We start from the raw sequence: 14,941 nt of genomic DNA on the forward strand, positions 1-14,941 counted from the left end.
CTGATCTGAAGGAATCTAAAAAATTCCGTCCGAGGGATATGATGTCTGTCTGATAGGGATGAGGACGTGAAGGATGAACCTTGAGACAGAGCTTCCAGGGTAGTCAACCTATTTATTTCCCACCAGCTGAAATCGGTAGGTGAATTAAAGGTTAGGAGGAATCTATTGTCTCCTAAAAATGAGAAGAGAGGTGGTCTAGGTGTGTATAAACCATATTTATGTCGGTATAGAGTCCAAAGACAGATCGTATGCCCAACAATACTATTCAAAGGTGTCAGGTCGCTAGGTTTCAGGTGCGATGCCCACAAAAGGCCAGGTAGATTGAAGTTTTTCAAAATGTAGCTAAGGGATTTGTGTGTATGAGGTGTGCCATTGGGCAGTCTGAGACATTCTAGCGGCTAGATTATAAAGCCATAAGTCTGGGACCCCCAGGCCCCGTTGGGAGAGGGGTCTGTGGGAAGTGTGTCTACCATATCTAGGTGTCTTGCCCCCGCATATAAATTGTGAGATGGCTCGTATCTGATCGATGGCTCGACGGGAGACATAAACAGGCAGGGCCCTAAAGAAATACAACAGCTTTGGTAGGATAACCATCTTAATTGCAACCACCCTACCTAGGAACGATATATGAAGCGAGGACCACAGACATAGCCATTGCTGTACCTTGGAAGGCCTGTGGGTAATTTGAGTTGTAGATCGCTGTCAAGGAAGGGGCCAAACGAACCCCTAGGTATTGTAAATAGTTGTCTGAGATAGAAAAACCAAATGAGTTTCTAAGTGTGTTAATCATGGCCTGGGGAAGGTTTATCAGCAAAGCAGAGCACTTAGAGATATTCACCCCCAGTCCAGAGAATTCTTGGAAACAGTTTAGCAAGGATATCAGGTTAGGAAGAAAGACCACTGGGTCTGGCAGAAACAGGAGGACATCATCATCATCAATTTAAACTCAGCGTCTCCCTTCTGGTAACCTCTAATGTTAGGATTGGTTTGGATCACCCTGGCCAGGGGCTCTATAGCTAGAGCGAAAATTAAGGGGACACCCTTGTCTTGTGCCCCTACCAATCTGGAAGTAGTCGGAGGAGCAGTCAGGCAACCTGATTCTCGTATGGGGATCATGATATAACGTTTTAAATCCATTAATAAAGCCACCCCCAAACCCTGCGAGGACAACATCAAGATAGGACCAAAGGACACTATCAAAAGCCTTGTGGATATCCAATCCCAGTATCAGGACTTTACGGTTAAATAATTTAGTGTCTTGGATCACGTTGGTGGCTAATCTGATATTATCAGTAATCTGTCTCGTGGGGATAAAACCAGTCTGGTCTGGGGCAATTAGGGAGGAAATTATGGTGGCTAAACGGTCTGCCAATAATCTTCCAAAAATGTTAAAGCGAAGTTCCACCTAAAACAAAAAAAAATACATAAAAATTCCCCCGGGACAGTCAGGGCTAGTGCATTCCACAATGGATAGCCTCTGAACTGTCCCGGGTGGCACTTACCTTTTAGAAGAAATACTTACCTTGAAAATGTATTGTCCAGCGCTGCCATCTCAGGTGTGGGCAGCTGAAGCCAGTGCGATCCTCTTCTGCGTCCTCTTCCGTCCCACGATGCAATGCACCGGCCCCGCCGTCACTTCCGGTGCCGCAGCGTCATGCCTGCACAGCTTCTGGGCATGCCCAGAAGCTGTTTAGCAAGGTATGACGGCGCCTGCACCGGAACTGACGTCGGGGCCGGTGCAGGCGCATTGATTCCTGGGAGCGATGACGTTCAGCTCCCAGGAATCATTGCAAGCCAGGAAGTTATGACTCACCGTGGCCGCCGAGGGAGGAAGAGGAAGTAAGGTAAGTATATTATCTTCTAAAACAAGGTAAGTATATAAAAAAAAAAAATTGCGATTATCCATTTGTTTTTCAGATGACCCGGAGCAAAAAGATTGATCAAAGTTAAATTTTAGGGTGGAACTCCACTTTAAGATCATTATTGAGAAGTGAAATGGGGCGAATGTTTTGAGTGAGGGAATGGTCCTTATTTGGTTTGGGAATGAGGGACATGTAAGCTTGGAGCATTTCCTCTGGAAATGTGTTGCCCTGTAAGATATAATTAAACAGGCGTGGCAATTTAGGGGCTAGAATATTGCTGAAGTTTTTGTAGTATAGTGGGATAAACCCATCAGGGCCTGGGGCTTTTGAAGACTGGAGGGACTTAATAATTGTAGAAACCTCCAGTTTGGTACAGGGGGCGTTCAAACTGGCCAGCTGCTCCTCTGATAATGATGGCAATCCCAACTAATCAAGCCAATCCTTCTAACATGGGGGAGGGACCGAGTCAGGAGGGGACAGAGTTTGATAACTGATGTTACATTTATGTATATGTTTTCACATATTTATATATAGTCTACATGTTAGATATATTTTTTACAATTCACAAGTGCAGGGGTATTCACCATTTGATTCATTTAGCTTCAGGTTAGTGTCAGTGGGCATATTAGGGCACAATAGCATCTGTATGGGCAAAAAAACACCTATAAGCCTGCTTTCATACTGGTGCAGGTGCAGGGCAGTGTACCCGCAGTTTTCTTGCAGGTTAGCTGTGCTTAGCCATAGATTTTTATTATATTCTGCGGTTTTGATGGTTTGAATGGAGTTGTGCGATTTCAGAAAGCGCACCAAACCCACAGGATAGATTAGAAGTTTAAGGAAAAGCACAGCTAACCCACAGGTTCCTGAGTGTGAAAGAAGCTTTCTAGGGGGCTCAGGTTAGTAAGGGCTCATTTACATTTGCTGTTTTTTTTGTGGGGGAGGGTAAAACCCCGCAGATGAGCCATGTTATCAACACTCCCTGCCCCCTGCCATTCATGACAGGTTGTTTACATTGTTATCATGTAATCGCTATGACCAATCTTAGTGATCACATGATACCTGGTTACTGGGTATGGGTAACATGGGTTATGTGTCCTAACCCACGAGAGGCACACTCTTGTATATATATATATATATATATACGTTATTGAGCCTGCCCGTGCCACCCCATCACAGCAAATACACTGTGGCAGAGAGGCAAGTGAATACATGTATAAAAAATATTACCAATCAAACAAAAAAGTTTAAATGTTAAGGGTTAATGAATTAGAAACAAACAAAAAAAATCAACTGGAAAATATTAGTTGAATGGAGAAGGAGGGTAACTAATTAGTTGGGGCTGATTAGAGTAAACTAAGTGTTAAAGTATATGTAAACTCTCACCTAGTAAAACAACCAATTCAGTTTAAAATAGAAATTATAGGCAAAACATTTGTAACTAAACATATAACAAAAACATTATAAATACCTTTTTGTAATGTGATCACATATGCTCTGTTCTCAGCTGCATCTTCCCAGTGAATGGCTGTGCCACATTATAGGCACATTAAGGGGACCCCCAGGCACTATATTTAACCACTTAAGCCCTGGAAGATTTTACCCCCTTCCTGACCAGGGCCTATTTTGCGATTCGGCACTGCGTGACTTTAACGAACAATTGCACGGTCATGCGACGCTTTACCCAAATTAAATTGACGTCCTTTTTTTCCCACAAAGAGAGCTTTCTTTTGGTGGTATTTGATCACCTGTGCGATTTTTTGATCATGCTCTATAAACAACTTAACTTAAAAATCAAAATTTTTTAACATTTTAGGCCGATTTGTTTTCTGCTATATATGTTTGGTAAAAAAAAAAATCGCAAAAAGCGTATTTTGATTGGTTTGCGCAAAAGTTATTGCGTTTACTAACTAAGGGAAAGATTTTTGTCATTTTTATTGTTTTTTTTAACGAGTAATGGCGGCGATCTGCGATTTTTTTGTGAGACTGCGACATTGCGGCGGACAGATCGGACCCTTGACTGACATTTTTGACGCTTTTGGGGGTAACAGTGACATTACTACAGTAATCAGTGCTATACATATGCACTGTTACTGTAAAAATGACACTGGGATGGAAGGGGTTAACTTTATTGGAGAGGGAGGGGTTAAGTGTGTCCCTAGGGGCGTGTTTCTTACCGTGATTGGATGTGACTGTGTGTGTAACAGCACAGATCAACGGTCCTACATAGCAGGACCGAGTGATCAGTGCTTTTACACAGGGGAGAGTGACAGGCGGCTTTGTTTACATTAGCCGCCTGCCTTTCTCCCTCTCCACCCGATGATCGCGAGTGACCGGCGGACATCGGGTCCGCCGGTCACACGCGACGGCTTCGTCGGGTACGAGCGGGGGCGAGAGCGTGCCTCCGGCGGCGTGCGCTTGCCCCCTATTCGCTCCCAGGCTAGTGATGTACCGGTACGTCACTTTGCCTGGGAGGGGCTGACCGCCGCCGTATATAGTCGGGCGGCGGTCGGCAAGTGGTTAAAGGAATTTTTAATTTTCATTGTTGAACTTTAAGCCTAATTAAAATCACTGCTCCTGAAAAAACAATAATTTTTTCTATTTTTTTTTATTAATACCCATATCCCCCAGGGCAGTACCCAGACCCCCATACCACTTTATGGCCAATTACTTGCATATACTCTTTCAAATTGGGTACTTTTGATTTTTCCTGTTCGGGTTAGAACATTTCCCCTGTTTGGGAGTTCCGCTGCAAACTGAACAGGGGGGTGTTCGGCCCATCCCTATTTGCAGGTACGTTTTACATAATGTGCTAGAATGCGATGCATACTACCACATCATGCCTTTAATTGGCAAATCAACAAAATAAATAAAGAGCAGAGCAGGCATGTCAGGACAAGGCTGATAGCCAAAGGAAAGTTGACCGCACTCAGGAATTAATTAAGTAGAAGTGTTTTAATTCCTCATAAACGATAAATACAAACAGTGCATCACAGGAACATGCGACAGGTTGACGCGTTTCACGATACAAACGATCGCTTACTCATAACCACACTGAGTGCGGTCAACTTTCCTTTGGCTGTGCGGTATCTTGATGACTGATCCGACTCGCACCGGAATGCTTTGCCTCACCTGAGCGGCTTTTCTTTGTCAGTATCAGGACAAGGCTGATCATTGGAAGAGAGCAGGCTGAGTTAACAGGGCAGCTAAAGAACTGACCACACTGCTCTCATGCCTAGTTTGGTCAGTTTTTAATAGGAAAGCAGGGGATTTCGCACAAAGGAAGCAATACAAAGAGAACAGGAGACTTTTTCATATAAGTACATGGTACAGCAGGATGGTATCAAAAATCTGAAATATACAAATAGGAATCGAAATGTTGGGTTTGCGTATTCTATAATAAGGGAATAAACAGGGGAACATTTTATTTAAAAAAAAAAAATGTACTTGTTAGGTCTGCAGATTATGTCATGTTATATATGTTATGATTAAAGTTATTTATTTTGCTCTGCAGATGAATAAAGAGAATAATACAAATACAATATGTTACTTTGTATCTTTCTATATAGCATCTGAGCAGTGTTATTGATAAACAGTGAGTCAGACTGCTTTTTTGACAGCTGCAGGGAGCTGCTCGGTGTACACAGCAATCCCAGGTTTGAATATTCAGATATGCTGTGTACTGTGTACTGTAAGAGTGACATCTAGTGGTCATTGAGAAGTAATGCAGTGAAGTTTTAAATAAACCCAAAAACAACATATTGCAGCTTTTCATTCCTGTAATGTGGAGGCTGAATCATTTTTCTTTTTTTTTTTTACAATCTTTTTTTCTTTATTTTCATCTGGTGATATAGACAGTAAGTCAGCAGGGCAGAGAGAATAGACGTGCTACACATGTCTTGCGTATAATAATATAGTTTTTTTGAGCATACCGAAACCCCCATCTGAAGCCTGAGGAAAATGTACTGTGTGTCATTATATCTTGGCTTCCCCTCACACAGTAAAACGGTATGTCTCAACTCTCTAACAGCCACTTTTGTTGGACAGCTTGGTCTGTTGAAGGAAGTTAAAAAATAACAGACTTACTGTCCATATCACCAGATGAAAATAAAGAAAAAAAGATTGTAAAAAAAAAAAAAAATGATTCAGCCTCCACATTACAGGAATGAAAAGCTGCAATATGTTGTTTTTGTTTTGGGTTTATTTAAAATTTCACTGCATTACTTCTCAATGACCACTAGATGTCACTCTTACAGTACTTGATGTCAATATTGCAAAGGTGCACAAATACAACTTGTGACTTTATGGCTATAGTACACAAGTAGTTTAGTATGGGTTGGTAATAATCTTTGACGGGAGAGTCCGGCTCAAAATCAAGCAAATCTCAGTGGTAGAAGACAACACTAAATGCACAAATACGTTATTACCACTATAGCTGCCCAAGCAGTTACTATGAGCCCTGTGGAGTTCAGCTGGAAGAGACATTTTTTTCTGTAGCTCCTAATTCCTCCTTAAATGTCCCTTTCTTAGTTCAAGTGCAGAAACCTGCATAAAACATGCACTAATAAACTTTCAGTTAACTTTCACTTTTTAACCAGTTCAGTACTGGACACTTTCACCCCCTTCTTCCCCCCAGTCCATTTTTTATTTTTCAGAGCTGTCACACTTTGAAAGAAATGAAATAACACTTTTGGGGATTTTTTCGCAATTTATTTTTACTTACTGTCACCAGAGCATTATGTAACTGTAAATATATATTGTATATTTTGTTAGCATTTTTTCCCTTTTTTACAATTTATTTTCTTTTGTTAAAATATTTTTTTCACATACTGTGCCCAGAGCAGTGCAGTGTTACCACAGTGACAGTATACTAGTCGGGGGTGGGGCTGATTAGGACTTTTTTTCCCACTGATCACTGTTATAAGCAATTATTTTTGCCAGTGAGTACTATTGTGATAGCTGTGACTGACCTCAGCTATCACATGGTACAGATGCACTGTGATTGGCCCTGTCTGTACCATGTGATCACTGTGACCAATCACGTATCATCATAGCACTACACAATGAATGCCTATGAAAGAAAGCCATTTATTGTGTGCAACTGACGTGATCACTGTGATTGGTCACAGAAATCACATGGTACTGAGGTTGGCCCGGTACAATGATCTGCTGTGTCCAGTGGATATAGATAGTGACAGATTAAGCTAAAGTGCGTCGCAGGAGGCATGCTACTGGGAAGATGTCATATTATGTCCACCTGGGAAAGGAAAGCTTCTGCCTTCATTTGACTATAGGCTGGATGGGAACAGTTTTAATTACATGATACTTTGAATACATACTTTGTATTATTGCATTTGTTATTTTTAAATTCTAAAATATGTAGAAAATGTAGCAGTCAAAAAAGTCTCAGTGGGTTTAATTGATGATTATTGAGTTGTCATGGTCTATGTAATAAGGGTGTGGCAAGGGCATGTTCTAAATATTCTGTCCTAAAAACTGTCAGTCAGTATTGTACAGGTCTGCAGCCATCACTTCTTAACTGCCCTGTCCTTTCCCACCAAAATAAATTTTTTAAATATATTTTATTTATTTTTATGAAATGAAACAGGGTATTACAGCATATGTTAAATATCTCAATTAGTGTAGCGCAACAATTAAAATACTGTGCATCAAATTTCATGAAGAACAAAACACAAAAATTCTCCATTCAGTCCTTGGTAACTGGGATATTTAAAAACCACAGTGCAATTAATGACACACATAAATCTTCAATCTTCCTCCTGTGTCTCCATCAAAGGGTTGAAACACCTGCTCACCCCCTTCTAAGACCTCTCAGTGGGTCAAGATTCACTTATCAAACCAAATATATAAACCACTTCCTTTCAATGTACTTAAGCATCATACCATAAGGATGCCATAAAAGAAAAAGCTGAACCCTAATGCTCTCCTTTTTTCATTTTTTAGTGCTCTCTATTTGCGCCCCAACAGAAAATACACACTTACAAAATATAAAAACAGCAAGGCTTACAGTTGTATGTAACTCACACGGCTCCCCACATCGCATACACTGACAGCCGCGAAGATGACGTCACAGGCTTGGCTCCTCCCCTATACGCGTTACGCCCCATGATTGGGCTTCCTTAGTACTGAATTTTTTTTTTTTTGTTTGTTTTTTGTTTTACATGATATTTGACATACAGTATTTTAATATAATTAAATCTAATCTATTACTATTAATTGTTACATTTATTTTACATTTTGTACACTTACTATTGGTATAGGTTGCACTGATTGCATTTGGTTTTTATTACAGAATATGTATAAAAGCAGTATTTCAGTCTATACATTTAAATAGGTATCAGCATAAACCCAGCGATACATCACATATCACGACACTGTCTTGTGAACAGATTTGTTCCTAACCAATGACACCACAAAGCTTCTAATTTACTCCCTGGTCATCTCCTTATTGGCCTACCTTTACATAGGCTAGCCCATCATGAATGCTGCTGCCAGGCTCATCCACCTTACCAACCGACCATTCAGTGTCTGCTACTTCTCTCTGCCAATCCCAACCAAATTCAGAATATTAAGAACAACTTACAAAGCCATCCATAATTTGGCCCCCAGATATATCACTAACCTAGTCTCAAAATACCTACCAAATCGTTCTCTTTGTTCCTTCCAAGACCATGCTCACCTCCAGGACTTTCCTAGAGCATCTCCCACCTTATGGAACTCCCTACCCCAATCTGTCCATCTATCTCCTACTCTGTCTACTTTTAGACAATGCCAGAAAACCCTTCTCTTCAGAAAAACCTAACTTGCCCCACCCAACAACTGTACTTTTATTTTCTCCATCAGCTCATCCCCCCAAAGTTATTACATTTGTATCACTTGACCCTCCCTGTTAGATAGTAAGCTCTTACGAGCAGGGCCCTTTGATTCCTCATTTATTGTAAGGTATCTGTATTGTCTGCCCTCATGTTGTAAAGTACTGCACAAACTATTGGCACCATATAAATCCTATAAACTCAATGTGTTGCGCAACATATATTTAATTTTATTTTGTGTTACGATTTCAAATTTCTGCACACTGGGCTTTGTATTGAGGTTTTGTTGCTTGCTGATCAGAAAGAAACTTGGCTAACAGAGAGTTTTTCCAGTCACGGGTTTCAAATTGAGGCTTGGTTCGTATTCAAAGTGAGGCTTTGTATATGAACCCAGTGACACAGTATGGCGTCTTGCCCTGGAAAGACGCCTGATGAGACGATGCATTGAGAGGAACCAATCACTGACGTCATGGCTGTTTGACGTCTTCCAGGAAGTACTTTTTTAATAAAGGGTTTTAATATTATTTACTACAGTATGTGGGCATGGGTTATCCCCTTTTAAATTGAGCCTCTTGCCGCAGCTGACTGGAGGTAGTGACTCGGATATTAGTGGGGGGCAGCCTTGCAGTGGAAAGAAAAAGTGCATCAGTGATACCCACTCATTTCAGCTAGTGCTTTACATGACTTCTTTTTTACATCCTATCACATGAAGTGAAGGTTGTGGATCCATTCTGGCACCCCCTTTTTTGGAGAAGGAGTAGTTCCTTTAGTCACATTTATGGACTGCTGCTCTCACTTTGTTGGAGACATTTTTTTTTACCTTTTAGGAGGTATTCTACACAACATGTTTCTTTGTTTCACATATTTATGGTTTTACTCACTTTTTTTGTTTGTATATTTCTTTTTACTAACTTGTATATGTAGTGCAACACATTACGTTTATATCTTTGTGCTTAAAGCGGTATTATAGTCACCACGTCTCCAGTGATGTGGCTCCCTGAGCCCCCCCCCCCCGCCTGGCCACTGACATCTTTGGGCATTTTTTGGCATTGCTGAATTTGTACAGTGAGCTTTACATTCTGGGTACACTGTATGACGGCAGACATTCAGGTAAATAACTTTAATGCAGAAGAGACAAAGCATGTCTCTTCTGCATTAAAATTCCTGCCTGTTCACCCATTTCTAACATTTTCTACTTTAAGGTGATATCTCTTATTGTGTTTTCAGCTATTTTTCTTTAGCTTGCATTTTCACATTTGCTTTTTTTATCTTCATATTTTATTGTGTTTGTTTTTCTATATGAATCTTTTCTTCTAATAATAATAGTAGATGAACACAGCCAATGTTCACAATTAAGTCGAGTAGACGTCATATGATGTCCTCCCAAGAAACGGCAATCACGTGGCCACCAGGCCACACAGCAAATCGATCTGTCACCAGCCATATCCAGGGGACACAGCCGATGACTTATCAGAGTACTGGCTCGCTGCCAGTACCACATGACTGCTGTGACGAATCACAGCAGGTCACATGACAGTTGGACACAATGGATGTCTTTCTCTAATGCCATCCAATGTGTACAATTGTATTGCTAGCTGTGATTGGTCAGTTTGAAGACATGGTACAGACAGAGCCAATCACAGCCTATTTGTTCCATGTGGTTAGCTGCGACCAATCACAGCTAATCATAACAAAACCCCTCCCCTCCAAACATATAAGCTAACAAATTTGGTTCCTGCCAAAGCGGGGTAGGCTATGTCCTGATTCAAACAGGAAGGTGGGAATAGATGCGAAAGAAAACCGTAGAGCAGGGACAGCTTGCAAGGAAATGGGTAGGAGGGGAGGATGGAATATATTAAAGAAAGGTGGGGGGAGGGAACTATGACTCCTTAAAATGTCAGCAGCCCATTCAATCTATATGCAAGCTGGACAAGACTCAGGAAATAACAAGAATGGAAATATAGTTAGAGTAACTGTCACGGTTCTCGCCATGGCTTACAGACAGCCAGGCGTGGTCGCTGTTAAGTGCCTGACGTGGGATTTGAACCTGTGTGCTTTGACATTCTGTCCTGTTATCCTACCTCTGAGCCACACTTCAGCTCATATGTATCCAGGCTTGTTAATCTAGTATTGCCTGCAGCACTAGGGGGCTGGACTTCACCTGAGTGTGCTCTTGTCTATCAATGTCCACCTGAAGCTAATTGCTCAATTAAGCAAGCTATAAAACACTGTCTCTCACTTAGAGCATTGTCAGTTCATTGCTGATCCTTCCTTGTTCCTGTGTTGCTGATCTATGTTCCAGACCTTGTTCCTGTTGACAGACATTGTTCCTATGTTCCTGTTTCCCAAGCGTGTGTTCCAGACAGACTCCGGCTTCCATCCTTACCTTGTTGTTCCTGTGATCCTTATCCGGACTCGTGTCATCCAGTGACTTCTGTTATTCCTGGACTTCCCTTCCCATTGTATTCCTGCCGGTCCTGCCTATTGGAGCACCGTCCCTGCCAAGCCCCCGTGCACAAATTCACAGGCCAGGTGGCTTTCTTACCTGGTCACCTTGGACTGTGGATATCTGCAAGGGTGAGCGTACATCTCTGCGTTACAGACTCCACCAAAGTTAAGCTTCGTGACAGTAACTAAAGGTTTTTCACTAAAAGCCCTTGCTGCAAAATGTTTCCTCCTTTCCTTTAATTAGGATGTCTAGGATCTGAGAAAACCACTGAGACAGTGTTGGGGGTTCTGGCCAAGGCCACAAGGGATATAAGCTTTAGCTGTGTTCACCAATTTGCTCAGGGAGTGTTTAAATGTTTGTTTTGGTATGTCATTATGATGCAAAAAGATCATAAAAGGGATCATGAGGGATAATACAATCCATACATTTTTGAGCAATTATTATCGCCCCTATCTGCTTTGGGCACAGTCATAAAATATCTAGGGATGTTCCCTCACCTGCTCCACAATATCAGTAGACCGATGGTATGGATAGAGAAATGCAATATAGGGTTTTGTAAACTCTGTACCACCTTGTCAATAATTTGTAGTTTGTTTCTTGATAAGAAATACTATCACATACCTTGCTGCTGAGCCTGTCATTCAGAGGAAGGCCTCTCGTACAGCCCTGGGCTGGCTCAGGAACCACTGATGTTGAGACAGTGGCTGTGTAGTCTTCCGCTGGTTGCAGTGGTGCACAGCAGGTGCATCATTAGCATTGGCCTGGATTGCTGAAACAGCAGATGGCAGAAGGCAGCAGTAGACCGCAGTAGACAGCGGCTGATTGCAGGTGCAGGAAGGCTGGTGTCCCACAGCAGAAGAAGCATCGGCGGGAACTATGCAGGGTGAAAGCCAGCCAGATGAACAACTGGATGCAAGGTTAGACAAGCCAGGTCACCAACAGACGGTCAGGTACAGACATAGACAGCAGGCAGAGAATCGTCAGGATACAGGCAGAGGTCGGCAACACAAGATCAAGCAGATAAGCAGAAGGCAGAGCAAAGTCCAGAGACAAGCCAAGATCGGGGTAGGTAGCGTTCAAGCAAGGTCAGGAGAAAGCTGGGTGAATCACAGGAGTTAGCAGAATCAGATACAGGAACATGGGTACAGCTAAAGATCAGACGGCAATGAACTAGTAAAGCTGCTGCGCTTACTGTATATAGGCCATTTGGCGCCAGTATTAACGGTGAAAGCTTGTACATAGGCGTGAACGTGCGCATATCCCTATGCCCGTACTCCCGTGCTTGGCTGCGCTATGGCCAGTGTGTTACTGACAAATACTAAGAGAGGTGGCATATGTAACATAAATTTATGATTTTCCTGGTCTTGTGTGAAAGTTATCTTCTGCCCATTTTTGAATATATAATAGTGGTTGATTCAAGCCCCCCCCCCCCCTCTATAAGCATGTCATGAAGATATAGTGTGTCTGATGAGACCTTTTCCAGTTAATAGTATTTCAAAACTGTACAAGTCCTCAGTGAAGGCAACATAGACCAGAAATGGTGTAATGGGAGAATTCTCCAGAAAACCAGAGGGGAGTATATTGGACTCTATTTCATATCAGTTATTGAGTGCCAGTTATGGAGGTTATTAAAATGCCCCACCAAAAGGAAATTAACCTACTGGCTTTAGGGCTTCTGCAGTATGACTACCTTGAAGTTGATTAACCCAGTCATGCCTGAAGAGTGTCTAAGCTGCTGTCAGCTGAACCTGAATCCTGGTGGTAGTAATGATTCTTTTATTTGCTAACAATCAATGTTAAAGGGGTACAAAAGAAGGGTTACATTGTCCACCACAGAGAACTAGTAAGTACAATGTATAAATAGGAGGCAATATTGGTCAATGTAAATAAAAATCAGTTATACTAAGAAACGAAGAGTCTGCCCCCAGACAACCAAGCGGTTATTAAAGCAGATACATGACTTGCTGGTAATTATACATACACATATATATTTTTTTATATTTCATAGTCAAAATGGTAAAAATGTAATCAATAAAGTGTGCCACATGCACTCAAGCAGGTAACCCCTTCCCACCCATAAAATGCATGTCGGCTTTGAATGTTCGGAACCGTAAAGGGCTAGGATAACTGTGAAACTGCACAAAATTGTGATAAACCCAAGCGACAAGTGTTAGAGAAATAACTGTGTCACAGAATGTGCCCCAATGCTAATTGGACAATTGAACTCTTTTCCAACATATGGAACTCAAATTAGATTGTATGGGTCAATGGCCTGTTGCAAAATGTGATAGAATGCTGACATTCCACTGGGAAGGATGGTGCAGAGTGGAGTATGTAGAGAGGCATAAAAATTTTCCTATGGGCTTTTTGAATTCTAGATACACTCCTGTGCTTTAAATGAATGCTCTAAATAACTGAATATAGGCTATATAAATTTGCCAGGGTGACAGAGTAGTGCCACATATAGCATATTGTGGCAAAAGAGGTGTGGATAATTTCAATAAATGATGTCTTTTTTTTTCCATGTAAATGGCTTAACAGAAATATTTGAGAGAACTCACAGTATCTTCATGTCACTAAAAAGGCTTTGCTTAGGCATTCAGAATATATGAAGAACAACAGAGCTAATAGAGTAGGATGTTCAAAACACGGTGTACAGAATGGGGCATTCACTCATTTGTAAAGAACAACACGGCTAATAGAGTGGGTGTTTGGACGTACACAAAGTACAACATAGTGAGTGGGGTGGTCAAGACTAATGTACACCACACCACAGATATTCATCCATTTTTTTTCTCACTCTATGTAAACTGAGGCCTTGATCAGTAATTTAGTTATCTTGCAACAGGTGAGGGATTGTTTTTTTAAGCATTGTGAGGATGACTTACATAGTGCCTATGGAATGAGTAAGAGATTCCGACAGATGACATGAAACTTCTCCATGAGGGGGACACAGGCAGAGCTAAGATACAGCAGGTGACAATCCTAAACAGGTGAAAATGAGTTGCTACCTCGTTAATTTTCCACAGCTTGCAAGCACCGGCTTCCAGCTAGAAAGGTCTCTTGTAACCTCCAATCTTCAAACAGTATATAGAGAAAGCTGGCGCTCCAGTGCAACGGCTATAATTCAATGCTCTTTATTAAAGTTGTGTAATACAATCATAAAAAGAAAAATGTGTTTCGGCTGTCAGGCCTTAATCATGGCTAACAAACAAATAAATATGACTCTTATAACTAGTACAAACATAATTGTCAATCCCAGGATCACATAACTCCAGGGGGGGGGGGGAACATGCATGTGTAGCACCTTCTAGTGTGCTACTGTATATAGTTACAGACGATTATTCTAAAACCATAATGGATATTGCTAGAATTACAAGCTTCCTCCCACTCGGACAAAACTGAGGTGATGGCATTGAAAGGGTTAATTGCTTAATTAGCCCAGTGACATTCGCTCCCAGCCTGCTGGCACCTATATTGTGGTCCAGTGAACTGGAAAATCTTTGTGCAGGTTGCAGCTGAGAGCGGCATTGTTACGTAAGTGACAGCCGGGTGTGAGATTGGCTGGTCCTTTGTCATGAGTTAGTGAGAAGGACAAGGATCTGATACCCATGTCCGTCACACCAGGTACCAAGCTTTAGGACTAGTTGCCATGTACCTTGCACTCGTTTTTGGTTGCCCATAGCAACTGCATGACTCCTTCTGTTTGCTTTGCCAAGTAGACCTGTTGAAGTGGCTTTGCTTCATACCCCTCATGTGCTTTACTGACCTTAGAATGTTATGAAGAATGATCAGATGAA

Source organism: Pelophylax lessonae, assembly GCF_965119305.1.
Source record: "Pelophylax lessonae genome assembly, chromosome: 5".
In the NCBI taxonomy this organism is placed as follows: domain Eukaryota; kingdom Metazoa; phylum Chordata; class Amphibia; order Anura; family Ranidae; genus Pelophylax; species Pelophylax lessonae.